Source organism: Aquarana catesbeiana, linkage group LG01 (genome assembly GCF_042186555.1).
Source record: "Aquarana catesbeiana isolate 2022-GZ linkage group LG01, ASM4218655v1, whole genome shotgun sequence".
NCBI lineage: Eukaryota > Metazoa > Chordata > Amphibia > Anura > Ranidae > Aquarana > Aquarana catesbeiana.
The window spans coordinates 591,770,434-591,787,204 of NC_133324.1; the positions used below are offsets into that span (position 1 = coordinate 591,770,434).

General features: G+C 43.2%; 1 protein-coding gene across 4 annotated transcripts in view; it reads left to right on the forward strand.

Annotated features, from left to right (window-relative positions):
* PSD3 (pleckstrin and Sec7 domain containing 3) overlaps positions 1-16,771 on the forward strand; it is an 864,447-nt gene that overhangs the window by 236,558 nt on the left and 611,118 nt on the right. The window contains exon 1 of one of the 4 annotated variants that reach the window (XM_073598223.1): positions 6,662-6,679. The exons of the other annotated variants lie outside the window; for them this stretch is intronic. The gene's annotated coding sequence lies outside the window, so the exon portion shown is untranslated. Of the gene's footprint in view, positions 1-6,661; positions 6,680-16,771 lie in introns of those variants that run through there. 4 annotated transcript variants of the gene reach the window in all.

Below are 16,771 nucleotides of genomic sequence, written 5' to 3' on the forward strand. Positions count from 1 at the left end.
CACTAAGTCGGAGGTTGCGAGATGACAGCCAGACCCTGTCCCCAACTTGGTAGGAAGGCGCAGGCATCTGCGGTCAGCATGGAGTCTGTACCTATCATTAGCATGTCATGTGTATACCATAAATATAAAACGTCACATAGTATAAAAAAACAAAAGTGCAAATGCGTTGTAAATAATCATAAGAGAAATACATGCACTCAAAAAAGTAAAATATAACCAATATATAAATGTGCGTAATATTGGCGTGAGTAAACAAAATTGTGTCTTGGCAATCCAAAAAAATCCCATGAAAATTATTGTGATCGTTGCGTAAACTTTTCTTCTGGAACCCCCACTTGTGTCCCCACTCACCGGAAGACCCAACCCCTGCAGGGGTAATGGGCAAGTGAAAATAAATCCACTGATAGGATTCGATCGGTGTCCCCCTCTACAGATCCGCGATCTCCTTCCTGTTTGGGTTGTCACTGGTCCTGTTTCTCATTGTTACCTATACAGCTTCTTTTACCAAACACGTGACATCTGCAATCTCCTCAGCATGTCTGACACAGATAATTTAATTTACTTTTGCTTGGACACTTACACCATTTGGACTTGATTTTTGAAAATTTTGGTGCACCATCACATTATTTATTACACCATTGATGCTATTTGTGCATTTTTTAGACATTTTTGTGCGTTTCTCTTGCAATTTTGTTTACTCACGCCAATATTACGAACATTTATATATTGGTTATATTTTACTTTTTTGAGTGCATGTATTTCTCTTATGATTATTTACAACACATTTGCACTTTTGTTTTTTATACTATGTGACGTTTTATATTTCTGTTATACACATGACATGCTTCATTTAACGTCTGTTCATAGTTTCTCACATATTGTCACCACACATTCCTTATTAATATGCACTTTTGAACAGCGCCATATTCCCCACTAGAGTTTTTTAATTTTTTGGATTTCACCTTGGTGTTTTTCCATTTTCTGGTCGGGCTGCAGTTCTCTTTTAAATATTGTCCTAAGCGCGGAACATTTTAGTTTATATCATTAGCATGTCGCAAAGCCTCCTGGACTTGTACCCAAGTGGAACGAAGACCACGGAGATGCTCCTCTAACGCAGGAATACTCTGCGGAACAAGAGTCAGGCAACATGGAAGCTTGGAAACCATAGTTCGCCATAAATGGGGACAATCGGGAAACAGAATTCAAGGCATTGTGAGCAAACTCTGCCCACGGTAAGAGGTCTGACCAGTTGTTATGATGGTCAGAAATATAGCAACGTAGGAATTGCTCCAAGGACTGATTGGCTCGTTCTGCGACCCCATTAGACTGCGGGTGATACGCAGAGGAGAAAGCAAGCTGAATTTCCTACTGTGCACAAAAGGGTCGCCAGAACCAGGACACAAACTGACTACCCTGTCCGAGAGAATCACCTTGGGTAGCCCATATAAGCGAAAAGATCTCCCGAGCAAAAATGGAAGCCAGTTCCTTAGAAGTGAGCAACTTCGTAAGTGGAATACAGTGAGACATTTTCGAGAACCGGTCAACCACCATAACGATAACTGTGTTGCCTTGGGAGTTGGGTAACTCCACAATGAAATCCATAGACAGGTGGGTCCAGGGCCTCTCTCCATTGGGTATGGGTTGTAGGAGACCCACTGAAAGGTGTCGTGGAGTCTTACTGTGAGCACACACGGAACATGCAGCTACAAAGGTGGTTGCGGTTGCTCTTCTGTTGGATGGCACTACATGGGCCAGCCTTCACTTCCCACGTGCATCATTGAGCCTTGGTTACCTTCAACCCTGTCGCCGGTTCACCAGTTTTCCTTCCTTGGACCACTTTTGGTAGGTCCTAACCATTGAAGGCTGGGAACATCCCACAGGACCTGCAGTTTTGGAGATTCTCTGACCCAATTATCTAGCCATTGCAATTTGGACTTTGTTGCTCAAATCCTTACGCTTGTTCATTTTTTCTGTTTTCAACACATCAAATTCAGGGACAACTTGTTCACTTGCTGCCTAATATATCCCACCAACTTTCAGCTGTTATATACAGGATAATCAATGTTATTCACTGTACCTGTCAGTGGTCATAATGTTATGCTGATTGGTGTGTGTTTATGTTGGGCACAGTTCTTATAATAAGCATATTTCATCTTCACAATCTGCCTTTGCTTTCTGTTTCTACCTGCAATGTGATCTGATTAAAGCTGATGTGCCCCTACCAAGCAGTTGTTTGGGAAATGATAGACTGGCAGTCTTTGCTTGGACCCTGTTTATGTGTCACTAAACTTCAATCAGACCTCTTTATGGGGCCAAAGAATTTGGTAAGCTGCATGCTGTGATACCCATTTTGGAGGTAATACACAACAGTTCTCTACTAAATTCAATTAAGGGTTGACCAGTGGAGCCGTATACACACTGCAATGGAGAAAGTCCTTTTGTATATTGCAGACAAATAAGTTAAAGGAGGACATTTATATGTTAATAGTTTTTATGAACCATTGAGCATAATAAATAGATCTTACAAAAAAAACAAAAAAAACACTTTTACGAATTGTGTTTTTGCATTTCTTTTTGCTTTTGTTTCCCATACTAGTCAATGTGAATGCAAAGCAACAGTAGCAGCTCAACTCAGAGGCAGTTCCAAAAAAAACTTATGCCCAGACCTTGTGGAGATGGCTGTTTACTACAGAGGGCAGCATTGAGCTAATTTTTTAATCTAGTTACAAGAAGTCTGTCATTCTGTGTGTAGGTCCTGATCAGAGCACTTCGACGAGTTTTATGTGGGTAAAGAACTGATTAAAAGATTTAAAAATATATATATTACTAAACATCACAGAAATGGGTGCTTAACCACAGAGAAAATTGATGTATAAAATTAAATACAGGAGGGAAAGAGCTTTGACCCTACTTTAGGAAGATTGGTTTGATCTCCTAATCAAATCAACATTTGTGACACAAAAATTCAAAGTAGCTCCCAGAAGCTAAATAGTGCTATCCTAAGTGTCCGTGCACACTACTTTAGTCTATTAGCGTTTTTTTAGCTTCGGTGTCTAGGAGCAGAAAAAAAAAAAGTTTTTGTAGCGTTTCTTGGTGAGTTTTTCCAGCAGAAACACTCCTAAATGCTCCTAATAGTTTTTTTTTTTTAAGCTTTTTTTCCCCTTTTACTGCAAAAACGCTAATAAAACGCTAATGCTCTTAAACGCTCTTTAAGGCTCCTAAAACGCTACTACAAAAACTATTTTAAGTGTTTTTTATCCAGTGTTTTTCAGCTTAAAAAAATGCTAGTGTGCATGGAGGCTGAATATGTTTTTCATTCTGAAGATTGCTTTTAACATTCAATTTTGGAATAAATGTAAACGAAATGTCAAAGTACTAATAAAAATGACTGAAATAGAAAATGTTAAAGTACTTTGACATTTGTCCAGTCATTGAGTGTACAAAGAATGTTCATAGCAATATTCGTACACACATTCATTTTTAAAATCTACTAGTATATAGCCAGCTTGAGAGAGCAATATTTTGATCCAGAGAATTGAGAAAACTGCATTAGGAAGTCATGAAGGGTTTTTATGTCCCTTGCCACAACACATTTTTCTGATCAGACTTAAGGATCCGTGCACCCAAGGTTTAGCCCATGTGCGATAAGAATCCTGGCATTTCCATGTGCCCGGGAGGCACAGGTGCAGTGGCCAGCCCTGCTGCTAGCTGATTGGTACTTGCATTTAGGACTGCATGTAATCATGGATACAGGTCAGGACTGGCCATGGGGTACACCGGGCTGCATGCCCTAACAAGAGATGGCTAATGCAGGGGTCCCCAACCAGTACCGGTCCCCAGCCTGTTGATGACCGTGCCGCACAGCAGGTCGCCACTCACCTCCTGCTATGCAGCTAAAAATTCTCAGATTATGTGAAAGGAGGAGGTTAGAAGAAGAATGAGAGAAGATGGGAGTGTCAGGTGAAGGTCCACTTTCAGTGAAATGTATACAGTGAGGCATGATACACAGATACTAAGAAAAATGTTTTGGTTTTAAATTCACATACATTTTTTTTAACTGACTCCCCTCACATTTTTGTAAATATTTTATTATATCTTTTCATGTGACAACACTGAAGAAATTACACTTTGCTACAATGTAAAGTAGTAAGTGCACAGCTTGTATAACAGTGTAAATTTGCTGTCCCCTCAAAATAACTCAACACACAGCCATTGATGTCTAAACCAACAAAAGTGAGTACACCCCTAAGTGGAAATGTCCAAATTGGGCCCAATTAGCCATTTTCTCTCCACAATGTTATGTGACTCGTTAGTGTTACAAGGTCTCGGGTGTTTAATGGGGAGCAGGTGTGTTAAATTTGGTGTTATTGCTCTCACTCTCTCATACTGGTCACTGGAAGTTCAACATGGCACCTCATGGCAAAGGACTCTGAGGATCTGAAAAAAAGAATTGTTGCTCTACATAAAGATGGCCTAGGTCAGTGATGGCGAACCTTGGCACCCCAGATGTTTTGGAACTACATTTCCCATGATGCTCATGCACTCTGCAGTGTACTTGAGCACCATGGGAAATGTAGGTCCAAAACATCTGGGGTGCCAAGGTTCGCCATCACTGGCCTAGGCTATAAGAAGTTTGCCAAGACCCTGAAACTGAGCTGCAGCATGGTGGCCAAGACCATACATCGGTTTAACAGGACAAGTTCCACTCAGAACAGGCCTCGCTATGGTCGACCAAAGAAGTTGAGTGCACATGCTCAGCGTCATACCCAGAGGTTGTCTTTGGGAAATAGACGTATGAGTGCTGCCAGCATTGCTGCAGAGGTTGAAGGGGTGGGGGGGTCAGCCTGTCAGTGCTCAGACCATACACCACACACTGCATCAAATTGGCCTGCATGGCTGTCGTTCCAGAAGGAAGCCTCTTCTAAAGATGATGCACAAGAAAGCCCGGAAACAGTTTGCTGAAGACAAGCACACTAAGGACATGGATTATTGGAACCTGGTCTGATGAGACCAAGATAAACTTATGTTGTGCAGATGGTGTCAAGCGTGTGTGGCGGCAACCAGGTGAGGAGTACACAGACAAGTTTGTCTTGCCTACACTCAAGCATGGTGGTGGGAGTGTCGTGGTCTGGGGCTGCATGAGTGCTACCGGCACTGGTGAGCTACAGTTCATTGAGGGAACCATGAATGGCTACATGTACTGTGACATACTGAAGCAGAGCAGTATTCCAACATAACGACCCCAAACACACCTTCAAGACGACCACTGCCTTGCCAAAGAAGCTGAGGGTAAAGGTGATGGACTGGCCAAGGATGTCTCCACACCTAAACCCTATTGAGCATCTGTGGCGCATCCTTAAACGGAAGGTGGAGGAGCGCAAGGTCTCTAACATCCACCAGCTCTGTGATGTTGTCATGGAGGAGTGGAAGAAGACTCCAGTGGCAACCTGTAAAGCTCTGGTGAACTCCATGACCAAGAGGGTTAAGGCAGTGCTGGAAAATAATGGTGGCCACACAAACACTTTGGGCCCAATTTGGACATTTTCACTTAGGGGTGTACTCACTTTTGTTGCCAGCGGTTTAGACATTAATGGCTGTGTGTTGAGTTATTTTGAGGGGACAACAAAATTACACTGTTATACAAGCTGTACACTCACTACTTTACATTGTAGCAAAGGGTCATTTCTTCAGTGTTGTCACATGAAAAGGTATAATCAAATATTTACAAAAATGTGAGGGGTGCACTTAATTTTGTGAGATACTGTATGTTACAATACTTATGTTCTGTTTTGATGTGTTTTCATTCCAGAACTGGCTGTATTTAAATAGCCCGTCCAGGTACTATAATTTCTCATTTGGCTTCTGCAGTGTTTTTATTGGAAGTGAATTGCTTAGTATTGTTTTGGACTTTATACTTTCCAGAAGAGAAGGGAGTAACCAGTCTCATTTTTTCCAGCCCTCACTGAGTTTAAGAAATTATTTATTTTTTTCAGTTTGTTAAATTTTTCTTTTTTTTTTTAAATAACAAACATGTCTATGCTTACCTGCTCTGTGCAATAGAATTGCACAGAGCGGCCACAAGCCTCCTTTTTTTTCCAGGTCCCCCGCCAGCGCTCCTGGCCCCTCCTTTCTCTCCAGCAGCTTTCCATGGGGGCACCTGTACGTGCTCGCACCCGAGCCCCACTGCTGCGGCCATTGACACAAACAGCGGGACTCGACTCTGCTCCCTTGACACTGGCTTTGATTGACAGCACTGGGAGCCAATAACTCCTGGTGCCCCAACAAAGCCAGTGAGACCTGGAAGTGAGGGGAGAGAAGAGCTGCAGACATGCATGGCGCTGGATCGAATGAGGGCTCAGGTAAGTTAAAGAGGGGATGAGGGGGGATACTAATACCTAAACATTTTTTACCTTAATGCGAGGATTGCATTAAGGTAAAAAATATTTAGGCTTTAGAACCACTTTATAGTGTTGCTAAACCCAAAAACAGTAAAATCAGTCTGTATATGCAGTAAAGCATGCTTGTTATACTCACTGTGGAACCTAAGGGGTTAATCCTCTGCATTGTGTAAAAAGACTGTTTTAATCCTGTCTTCTCTGCTCCTCCCCTTCTTTCACAGTCTCCAAACCATCTCCTTATAGAACAGAGCCTTGGGGGCAGGCTGCACATGCTCAGTTTGGTATGTATTGCTAAAGTGTTTTTTTTTCTTGGGACAGTGCATGTAATCAGTACATGGCCAATCAGCATTGTCCAGGCAGATGGTCAGGGGTTCTGCATCCTCATAGGACAATCAGGGGAGAATGAAAACTCCTACAAGCTTTAAGCAGAAACTGATAGAAGTCACAAGACTGCTATATACTGCTGATGAGAAAAGGTATTTAGCAGTTTATATTTACTAAAACTATTGCATGTCCATGTTCTGTGTACTGTGGGAGACCAGATATAGTGAATGCAGGCTCTTGGGTTTAGTAACACTTTAAACTAACTTAGTAATAGAAACAGAAAATTCAAGTTAGACTTACCGGTAACTTGTTTTCCAAGAGTCTTTCAGGACAGCACATGAGAGAGAGGCTCCACCCACTAGGAAACAGGAAACACAAACTCCACCACATTTTAAAAGGAGGCTCCTCTCCACAGCTCGTCAGTTGTAGTAGAGTACCTCCGGCCCAAGCTGGAACACATAAGCATAATACGGTTAATTCACAGCATATATATATATATATATACACACACACTTCCATATACGTATAAATATGTATATATAAACATGAAGGGCGGGTAGTTTGCTGTCCTGAAAGACTCTTGGAAAACAAGTTACCGGTAAGTCTAACTTGAATTTTCCCTTATCGTCTTTCAGGACAGCACATGAGAGGATAATCGAGACTTACCAACTAGGGAGGGACAACAGCCTGCAGGACCTTTCTGCCAAATGCCTGATCATCAGCTGACAGAAGATCCAATCTGTAGTGACGGACAAACGTAAGATAACTTGACCACGTAGCCGCCTTACAAATTTGGTATGGGGTGGCACCAGCTTTTTCTGCCCATGTAGTGGCTAGAGCTCTGGTAGAATGTGCTCGTACTCCCTGAGGAGGAGACAACCCCGACTGGACATAAGCTTCTGAAATGGCCATTCTTAACCATCTGGCAATTGATCCCTTTGAAGCTTGCCTTCCTTTTCTGTTGCCAGAAAACAAAACAAATAAAGAGTCCGAAGACCTGAAGTCCCTTGTTATCTCTAAGTAATGTAATAAAGTTCTTCTTACATCTAACTTATGAAATAATTCTTCCTTACTTCCTGAAGGATCTGAACAAAAAGTTGGCAGGATGATTTCCTGCGACCTATTATGGACTGATGCCACTTTTGGTAAAAACGCAGGATCTGTTCTGAGCACAATCCTGTCTGGGTAAATTGACATAAAGGGCTCTTTAACTGAAAGAGCATGAAGTTCTCCAATTCTTCTCGCAGTCGTAACTGCCACTAAGAATATCGTCTTTAGAGTTAAATTCTTTAACGAGATTGACTGTAATGGTTCAAAAGGATCTTTTGTGAGAACTTGTAAGACCACTGTCAAGTCCCATTTTGGAAAGTGTCTATTGGGAACTGGTCTGGATCTAGTAAGTGACCTAAAGAACCTCTTGACCAACGGAACTGAGGAAATAGGTTGATCCAGGTATACTCCTAGGGCAGCCACTTGCACTTTAAGAGTGCTAATTGCCAGCCCTTTGTCCACCCCCGTCTGCAGAAATTCCAGAACCGACACAATGTCTTCTGAATTTTGGTTTGCCGAGCGACACCAGGAGTTGTAGACTTTCCAAACCTTCGCGTAGATATCTCTAGTCACTTTCTTCCTACTAGCCAGTAAAGTAGATACTAGAGGCTCTGACAAACCCTTGTTTTTTAACAGCTGTTCCTCAGATACCAAGCTGTGAGACTTAGTCTTGCTATATCCGGATGATACACTGGACCTTGAAGTAATAAGTCCTGTCTGAGGGGAAGCTGCCAGAATGGTTTGACTGACATTAGTAGAATGGAGGAAAACCAGGCCCTTTTTGGCCAGTACGGGGTGATCAAGATTACCGACACCTTCTCCTTCTGTATCTTCCTCAATACTAAAGGAATCATCTGAAAAGGGGGGAAGGCATAACCCAGCTGGAAATTCCAAGGATGTGCCAGGGCATCTATCCCTATCGATCCGTTGTCTCGGTGCAGGGAGAAGAACTGAGGGAGCTGAGCATTTTCTCTTGATGCGAATAGATCCACCTGCGGGCATCCCCACTTCTGGGTTATTAGAGTGAATATTTCTGGATTCAAACTCCACTCTGCCTCCTGAATCCTTTGTCTGCTCAAGAAGTCTGCTACTCCATTCAGCGTGCCCTTGAGATGTACTGCTGACAGGGAAAGTAGATGACTCTCTGCCCATCCTAGGATCTCTGAAGATAGCAATAGAAGAGTCCCGCTCCTTGTGCCCCCTTGTTTGTTCAGGTATGCCACTGTGGTGGCGTTGTCTGACAATATCTGCACATGGGACCCCTGAAGGCTTGGAGAGAAGGCAACCAAGGCTAAGGCGACTGCCTTTAACTCCCTCCAATTTGATGACCTTCCTGCTTCCACTGGGGACCAAACTCCCTGAGCTATGTCTTGACCCAAGTGTGCTCCCCATCCCCAACTGCTGGCGTCTGTGGTCATCCTTCTCTCTGTTGGGAAGGACCAGAGTAAACCCCTTGACAGCACTGCCTGATTTCTCCACCACCAAAGGGTCTTTTTTACCCTGGTGGGAAGCTTTACCTTTGAGTCTAAAGCTTCTGGACTGTGATCCCAGATCTTTAAGAGAAAACTCTGAAGGGGTCTGAAATGGAGTCTGGCCCATTGAATGGCCGGCATGGTTGAGGTCAAGGTTCCCAGTACTGACATAATCCTTCTGACGGATACCTCCAGGTTCGTCTGAAGGCTGGATACTGCCTGCAATACCTTCACTTTCTTCTCTTCTGGAAGAAAGATCTTTTGATCCACTGAGTCTATCAGATACCCCAGAAATTGGACTCTTTGTGCTGGATTGAAATTTGATTTTTGGATGTTTATAATCCAACCTAGGGTCTCCAGATGACTGCGAGCCTTGATCAGATCCTCCTGTAATCTTTCCCTGGAAGGGGCAAAGAAAAGGAGGTCGTCCAGGTAAGGGATAACCGCAATCCCTTGTAGCCGGAGGGGAGCTAGGGCTTCCGCCATAATTTTGGTAAATATCCGAGGGGCGGAAGATAGACCAAACGGGAGGGCCCTGAATTGAAGGTGCAGAACCTCCCTCCCCATATTCACTGCCAGCCTCAGATATCTCTGGGACTGAACAGCTATAGGTACATGCAGGTACGCATCCCTTAAGTCGATTGATGCCATAAAGCATCCTCTGACTAAGAGATTTCTTACCGAAAAGATGGAGTCCATGCGGAATCGCTTGTATTGGACTGACCTGTTTAACGGTTTTAAATTGAGGATGAGCCGAAAGCTTCCTGATGGTTTCTTTATCAGAAAGATATGGGAGTAGAACCCTTGGCAATCTTCCTCCGGAGGCACCGGAACCACAACACCCTGTTTTATCAGATCCCCTAACAGGTTCTTCATGGCTAGGGCTTTTGTTGTGTCCTTTGGCAGATTTGTTATGCAGTACCTCTCTGGAGGAAGGTTCAACAGCTCTATCCTGTAACCCTGGGCTATTAAATCCAAAACAAAAGGGTTTTTTGTTATGTTTGCCCAGAGAGGAAGGAATTTTTGAAGCCTTCCTCCCACAGGCACCACCAAGTCATTGTGTTTTATTGGCCTGCGTAGGAGGATTGAAAAGGACATTCCCTTTGCCTTTTCCTCTCTGCGCCGCCCAATTCCTTCTTTTTTCTTGGGGCCTGTTACTCTTTTCCTGATTTTTTTGAGGTCGAAAAAACCGCCTAACTGGCTGCTTTTTCTTTTTAACAGGAAAGGATTTCTTCTTATCAGCTGTTCTATCCAAAATAGATTCTAGATCGGGACCAAAAAGCTGATCTCCCAAAAATGGCACTCCGCATAACTTATTTTTGGAAGCTGCGTCCCCAGGCCATGTCTTCAACCATAACGCTCTCCTGGCTGCAATGGTCAGGGCCCCTGACCTAGCTGACATTCTTATAGAATCTGCAGAGGCATCAGAGATATATGCTACAGCTGCTATAAGGGTTGGGAAGGAATCTAGAATCTCCTGTTTGGGTGAATCAGCTATAATATGTGCTTTTAGCTGATTCAGCCAGAACTCCATATTTCTGGAGACACAGGTCATAGCCATAGCAGGCTTGAGATTCCCTACAATGGACTGCCAGGCTTTCTTAAGCTGTTGGTCCGCCTTCTTATCCATAGGATCCTTCAAAGTACCCATGTCCTCGAATGCCAGATCCGTTGATCTAGATACTTGGGAAAAAACTGCATCCAACTTCGGGACTTTATTCCAAAGTGACTCAGGATTATCATTAAATGGGAAACGCCTCTTGTGAGCTTTTGGGAAAAAGGGTTTTCTCTCTGGGTCAGCCCATTCTTTCTTAATGGTCTCCGAGATTACCGAATGTACAGGGAAAGTGCGACCTGTTGCTTCACCAAGCCCTTCATACATTCTATCGTGCAGCGATAATTCTCTTTTTTCTTCCTCCATTCCCAATGTTGCATAAATTGCTTTCAACAGACTGTCTACTTGTTCCAAGGACAGTTTGTATCTAGAAGGTGCATCTGCCTCTTCCTCTTCCTCCTCCTCCTCTTCCCCAGAGTATGAGGGGGAATGCCCCTTTTGGGTAGTCGGGCCAGCCTCAGCCTCTACCGTTGGGGTTAAGTGTGAGTCCTGAGAGGGGTCTGAGGTAGTTGCCTGACTTAATGCTGGTGTTACAAGAGAAGAGCGAAAAGCCTGTATAGTAGCATCTAGCTCTTTCTTAACTGATGCGATTATGTCGCTGCACGCAGAAGAAGCCTCTTCCTTGACTAAGGAGTCAATGCAAATTTGGCATAAAGTCTTCTTCCAACCCTCCAGTAACTTTGCTTTACATGAGGGGCATCTCTTTTTAATGGCTGGTTCAGAGCTCTTAGCCTGCCAGAAAAAAATGACAAAAGAGAAAAAAACACCAGCATTCATTAAGCCAAAGCTTCCTCCTAACGGACTCACCACAGGTGCACAGGAGGAACAACAGTTAACCCCATGTGCCCAGACAGGCCCCAGCCACCAAGGGGGAAAAAACATTTGTGAGAGGGGCACCAAAGTAATCAGGATATTCACTATAGCCTCTTACCTGGGCCTTGCTGGTGCCTGTGCCTGTCCCACATGCAGCTGCCACAGAATCCATAGTGGTGCTGCACCGATCGGTGGCTCTTACGAACGTCGGTTCCGGAGTCAAAAAACGCCGTTGCGCCCGACCGGAACCGGAATATAGGCACCAGGACCGCTCCTCCCTTCTTCCTCTGCGCCACTTCCGATCGGAAATGATGCGCCCGTTCTAGTGCCTTCCCCTCGTCGGATACCTCACTTCCGACCGGTCGAGTCTGTACTCTTCCAATATGGCGGCGGCCAGTAACGCCGACATGCGGTTTAAAAAAGGCCCGCGAACGGCTGCCGCCGCCTAAGGAGCGGCTCCAGGAACGGTTCAGCTCATCATGAGCAAAGAAAGAGAAAAAAGGAGCCCACTTACCAGCAACCCTGTGGCGCGGTGTGGGAGGATCGGACTCTCTTGGAGGAAAAAAATAGGTATGGTGGGGTAGGCAGCCTGGCCTCTCAGGATAGCACCATAAGAGACCCTGGCCCCTACTAGGTGTTCCCTTGCCGGAGGAAACACAAAAACTGACGAGCTGTGGAGAGGAGCCTCCTTTTAAAATGTGGTGGAGTTTGTGTTTCCTGTTTCCTAGTGGGTGGAGCCTCTCTCTCATGTGCTGTCCTGAAAGACGATAAGGGAAATCAGTATTTTAAAAGTTGGTCCTGTCATCAGACCTTACTAAAAAGGTATCATTAAAGGATATTAGCCCTTGCATGTTTCCCCATTGTTGTAACCCATGTAAGTTAAGTAGGGATCTGACCACTTCCTAGAAGTATCAGTTTCTGTCTGCGACGGTGCCTGCTCCTGCCATCTCCCCCTGCTGCTATGTAGGCTGACAACAGAAAACCAATCAGCTCTTTAGCAAACTTTAGAATTTCAGATAAGATCTGTGATTTATTATCTGTGTCTTTACCTATAGTAAAAACAAAGAAAATAGGGAGGAACCAGTGTTTGAGTTTTTCCGGGGGTCTCTGCCACATCCCATATATAAGGAAGAAAGCCAAAAGAGGGTATGTGCCCCAAGGGGGATATTATGGGCAGTACAACACCAGGAAATAATTATATGGTGCAAGAATAGAACACAGTAGTATTGTTTAAAAAAATTATCACAAAGTTTTTGTTTACAAAATATGCAAAATATCTACAAACATAGAATCAATATAAGATCAAAGAGATGGAGGAGACAACAATCAATCGTGATCTAACTGCTATAGTGTTGTAATAGATCATCCCAGTAGACCCAAGGGTCAGCTCACTGGAGTGAAAATAAAACAGCACAGGACACTCTACATGTTTCGGAATAACATAGAAAGACTCAGTTCTTTCTATAGTGTATGTTTCCTTCCTCAGGAGTTTCAAAGAAGCAGTTTTCATGGGTTTCTAAAAAGGGAAAAATATATATAAATGTGTATGAGTAAGTGTATGGCACCAACATATAACAAAAAAAGAAAAAAAAAAAAATTTCATTTGAGAATTTAAGAGACTGTTAACTTCCAACAAAGCACAAGGACATCATAGGATCTCAATCTGAACAAACATGTATGTATATATATATACACTCACAAAACATTTGCCTCTTCATTGTAAACATTGTACATAGACGTATTGAGAGATGGGCTCCCACAGCCTTGGGTCCAAGGAGTTAATTAGGTTTTCTAGTCACTGATACAAGCAGTAATTGTTATTGGAGAAGTAAGAAGAGAAATTTTGGGTACTATGCAGAGTTTGGCTTTGGCGTTGACCCCAAAAAAGACAGCAGGCCAGGGCTCACAAGAGCCACCACTGGTGGATGGACTTGGCATGTATCTAAAAAAATCAATAAAAGAAAATACCTAATCAGGGACACCGAGCTTTCAAGATTCCTTCTTCTTATCTTATGATCGAAAGAGAAGGAGAAGGGTTTTGGTTTATAGGCATGTGCCATCTTGCAAAGAAACAAATGTCAAAATAAGGCATGGATATTAAAAAAGGAAAAAGGAAGGGGGGATTTGAGTTCAATAACTGACCTTTGGTGGTTCGCTGTAATGACACACACTGCAGGGAAAGCAGGCTCCTCTCAGCTCTGTAGCAGAGGAGTGTGTGTTAAGTTGGTATTATATACCCTATGTATTACAAGGTGTGTGATCTGCACAGCCAATCAGTAGCACAGGGGATGGAACAAGCTCAGGTGAGAATAATAGGCTTGACTTGGAAGCAATCAGGGAGATGTTGAAGACAATCAGCTGTGTGTTTGAATGTAAAAAAAAAAAAAAAAATGGGCACAGCAGGTGTACAGACATGGGAACTCAGCGCAGAGATGATGGGAGCCCCTCATACTGGGCACAGCAGGTGTGAAGAGCACAGAACCTCTCAAAAAAGGACATGGCAGGGTGCAGACCCAGAAACATTGTGCAGGGATGGTGGAAAACACTATAATGGGCAAAGCAAGTGTGTACAACCAGGAACTCAGCACTGGGATGGTGGGAACCCCTCAAAATGGGTACAACCGATGTTTAGGCTAAGAAACTCAGCAGAGGCATGGTAGGAACCCCTCATAATGGGCACAACAGGTATTTGAGCTCAGAAACTCAGCAGAGGTATGGTAGGAGCTCCTCATAATGGGCACAACAGGTGTGCATACTCAGTAAGTCAGCGAAGGAATGGTGGAAACCCCTAATGGACACAGCAGATGTACAGGCTCAGGAACTGCAGTGATCTTACATCGCATAGATAGTCTCAGGCGGGATTGTCAGTTTTTGTAAAGTGAAATTCAGAATTCTGGTGGAGCTATGGGCATAAAGGATAGATTGCAATATATATATATATATATATATATATATATAATGCAATCTGATGCAGCAGACCATTGCAATCGCCCCAGCGGTGTTATATGGTTTTCCCCAACCCCTGTAACGGTCACTTTTTGCTTGATCTGCATGTAAGCTAATAGAAAATATAAATAATGCAACAATGGCATGCATACAGTATACTGAATACTATTTATACAGGTATTAACCCCATACAGTTACCAGAGTAGAATATCTTTTAATATCTTTCCTTATAATAGGCCTTTAGAATGACAGCCAGTAGTTTCCCTTGAAGGGATTGCTAAACAGGTTGCCAGAAAATATTTCCCACCTACCCATCCACCATGTCATCTTCTCATCTGACACTCTCCTGACATATTTATACATAGATGTATTAAAAAAAAAAAAAAAAAAAAAAAAAAAAAAAAAAGGGGCCCACCCATCGTGACTCTTCGGCCTGAGCGGCGTCTGACGCCGGCGTGTCATCAGGCGCGGTGACGTCACACGTCTACGGAGGCCGCCGACACGGAAGGTAAGCAGCCTGGCTGAGTGGAGATAGAAATTCACCCATTGCGCAGGCGCGGGACAGCTCGTCGGGCGCATGTGCAGCAGTGCTGCTAGAGGAATGCCTCTGTCCCCAGGATAGGGAATCAGGCCTTTCTGTGTCGGGGAACACCGACGAGCCATCCTGGCGAGGACAACATCAGAAGCCACATAGTTTTAGACCCAAATATAAAAAAGTTATAACAAAAGAAGCTTGTATTCAAACGTAATATTATAAAATTAATTGAGGAAAAGGTTATTAATTACAGAAGCCTGATCAGTATATCCTGGGCTGTCCAGATGTGGGAGTCTCATCTTTACAGTGGGGGTACAGATGATGATCCCTAAAAAGGAAAAAGCAATCACAAACATATATGATTCCTATAGATATTACAATACAGATGTACATTAGAGAGAGACAAATGAATTTGATAAAAATCAAGGTAAGCATATTATGTTCAACAGTATGATAGAATATTGGATATCCGCTTTATCTAGGAGCATTTTTGTTATATCAAGGATAAACATCAAATATAGACCCAAATCAAAGCTATTAAATGACATAATAAGAATAAGATAAATTAGACAAAAAATACATGACAAAATCCAAACACCAAAAAGAGGGAGACAAAAAGGAGGAAGAAGGGAAAGGAAAAAAAGGAAGGAAAGAAGGAGGGAAGGAAAAAGAATAGATGGCAAGCAATGCAGAAGACTTTTTTTATAATTCCTTGTCATAGCCTCCTGTAGAGAAACCCGGAAGAAATGGTTTCAAGTTGAAGGCTTCATTCAGGCCTGGTGGCATTGTCGCGTCAAGTCTAGATATCCAGCGGAGTTCCCGTTGTAGGAGGATCTTATTAAAATCACCCCCACGGGAACTTGGGTGCAAACGATCCAATACTAGTACAGAAATTTTGGGACAAATGCCACCGTGTACCTGAGCTACGTGTCTGCCCAAGGGGAGGTCAGGGTCAGCTGACTGCATAGCCCTAAGGTGATGATAGATGCGTTGCCATAGTTTCTGTAGGGTTTTCCCCACATAAAAGCAGTTGCAATTGCATATTAATAAATACACTACTCCTGTTTGGCAGTTTGAGAAATGTTTAGGCACAAAATGTTTGCCATTTGGTAAGTATATATTTTTCCGTGTGTCCATGTACTTACAGTAGGCACAAGATCCACATTGGAACGTGCCCACTGTAGTACATGGGTCACCTCTCTCCTGTCCCCTATATTCACTTTGAACTAATAAGTCTCCCATAGAGGTGGCACGTCTGTATGTAATTGGAGATCTCGGAGGTACAAGGGGGCCTATGGTTGGATTGGAAGTCAGTAAGTGCCAGTATTTTTGGCATATCTGTCTGACATTATTGTGATCGTTTGTGTAGGTAGTGATTATTCTGGCACTGACATCAGTGGTGGATTTTTGTTTGGCAATTAATAGTTGATGTCTCTCTTTTAGATTGGCACGTTTGAAAGCTCTTTTGAGACACTTGTGACTATAACCACGCTGTAGTAATCGATTTTTAAGTTTATTGGCCTCATGTTTAAAATCTGACTGGTTCGAACAATTACGTTTTATTCTCAAATATTCCCCATAGGGAATTGAGTTAATTAAAGGTTTGGGGCGAAAGCTG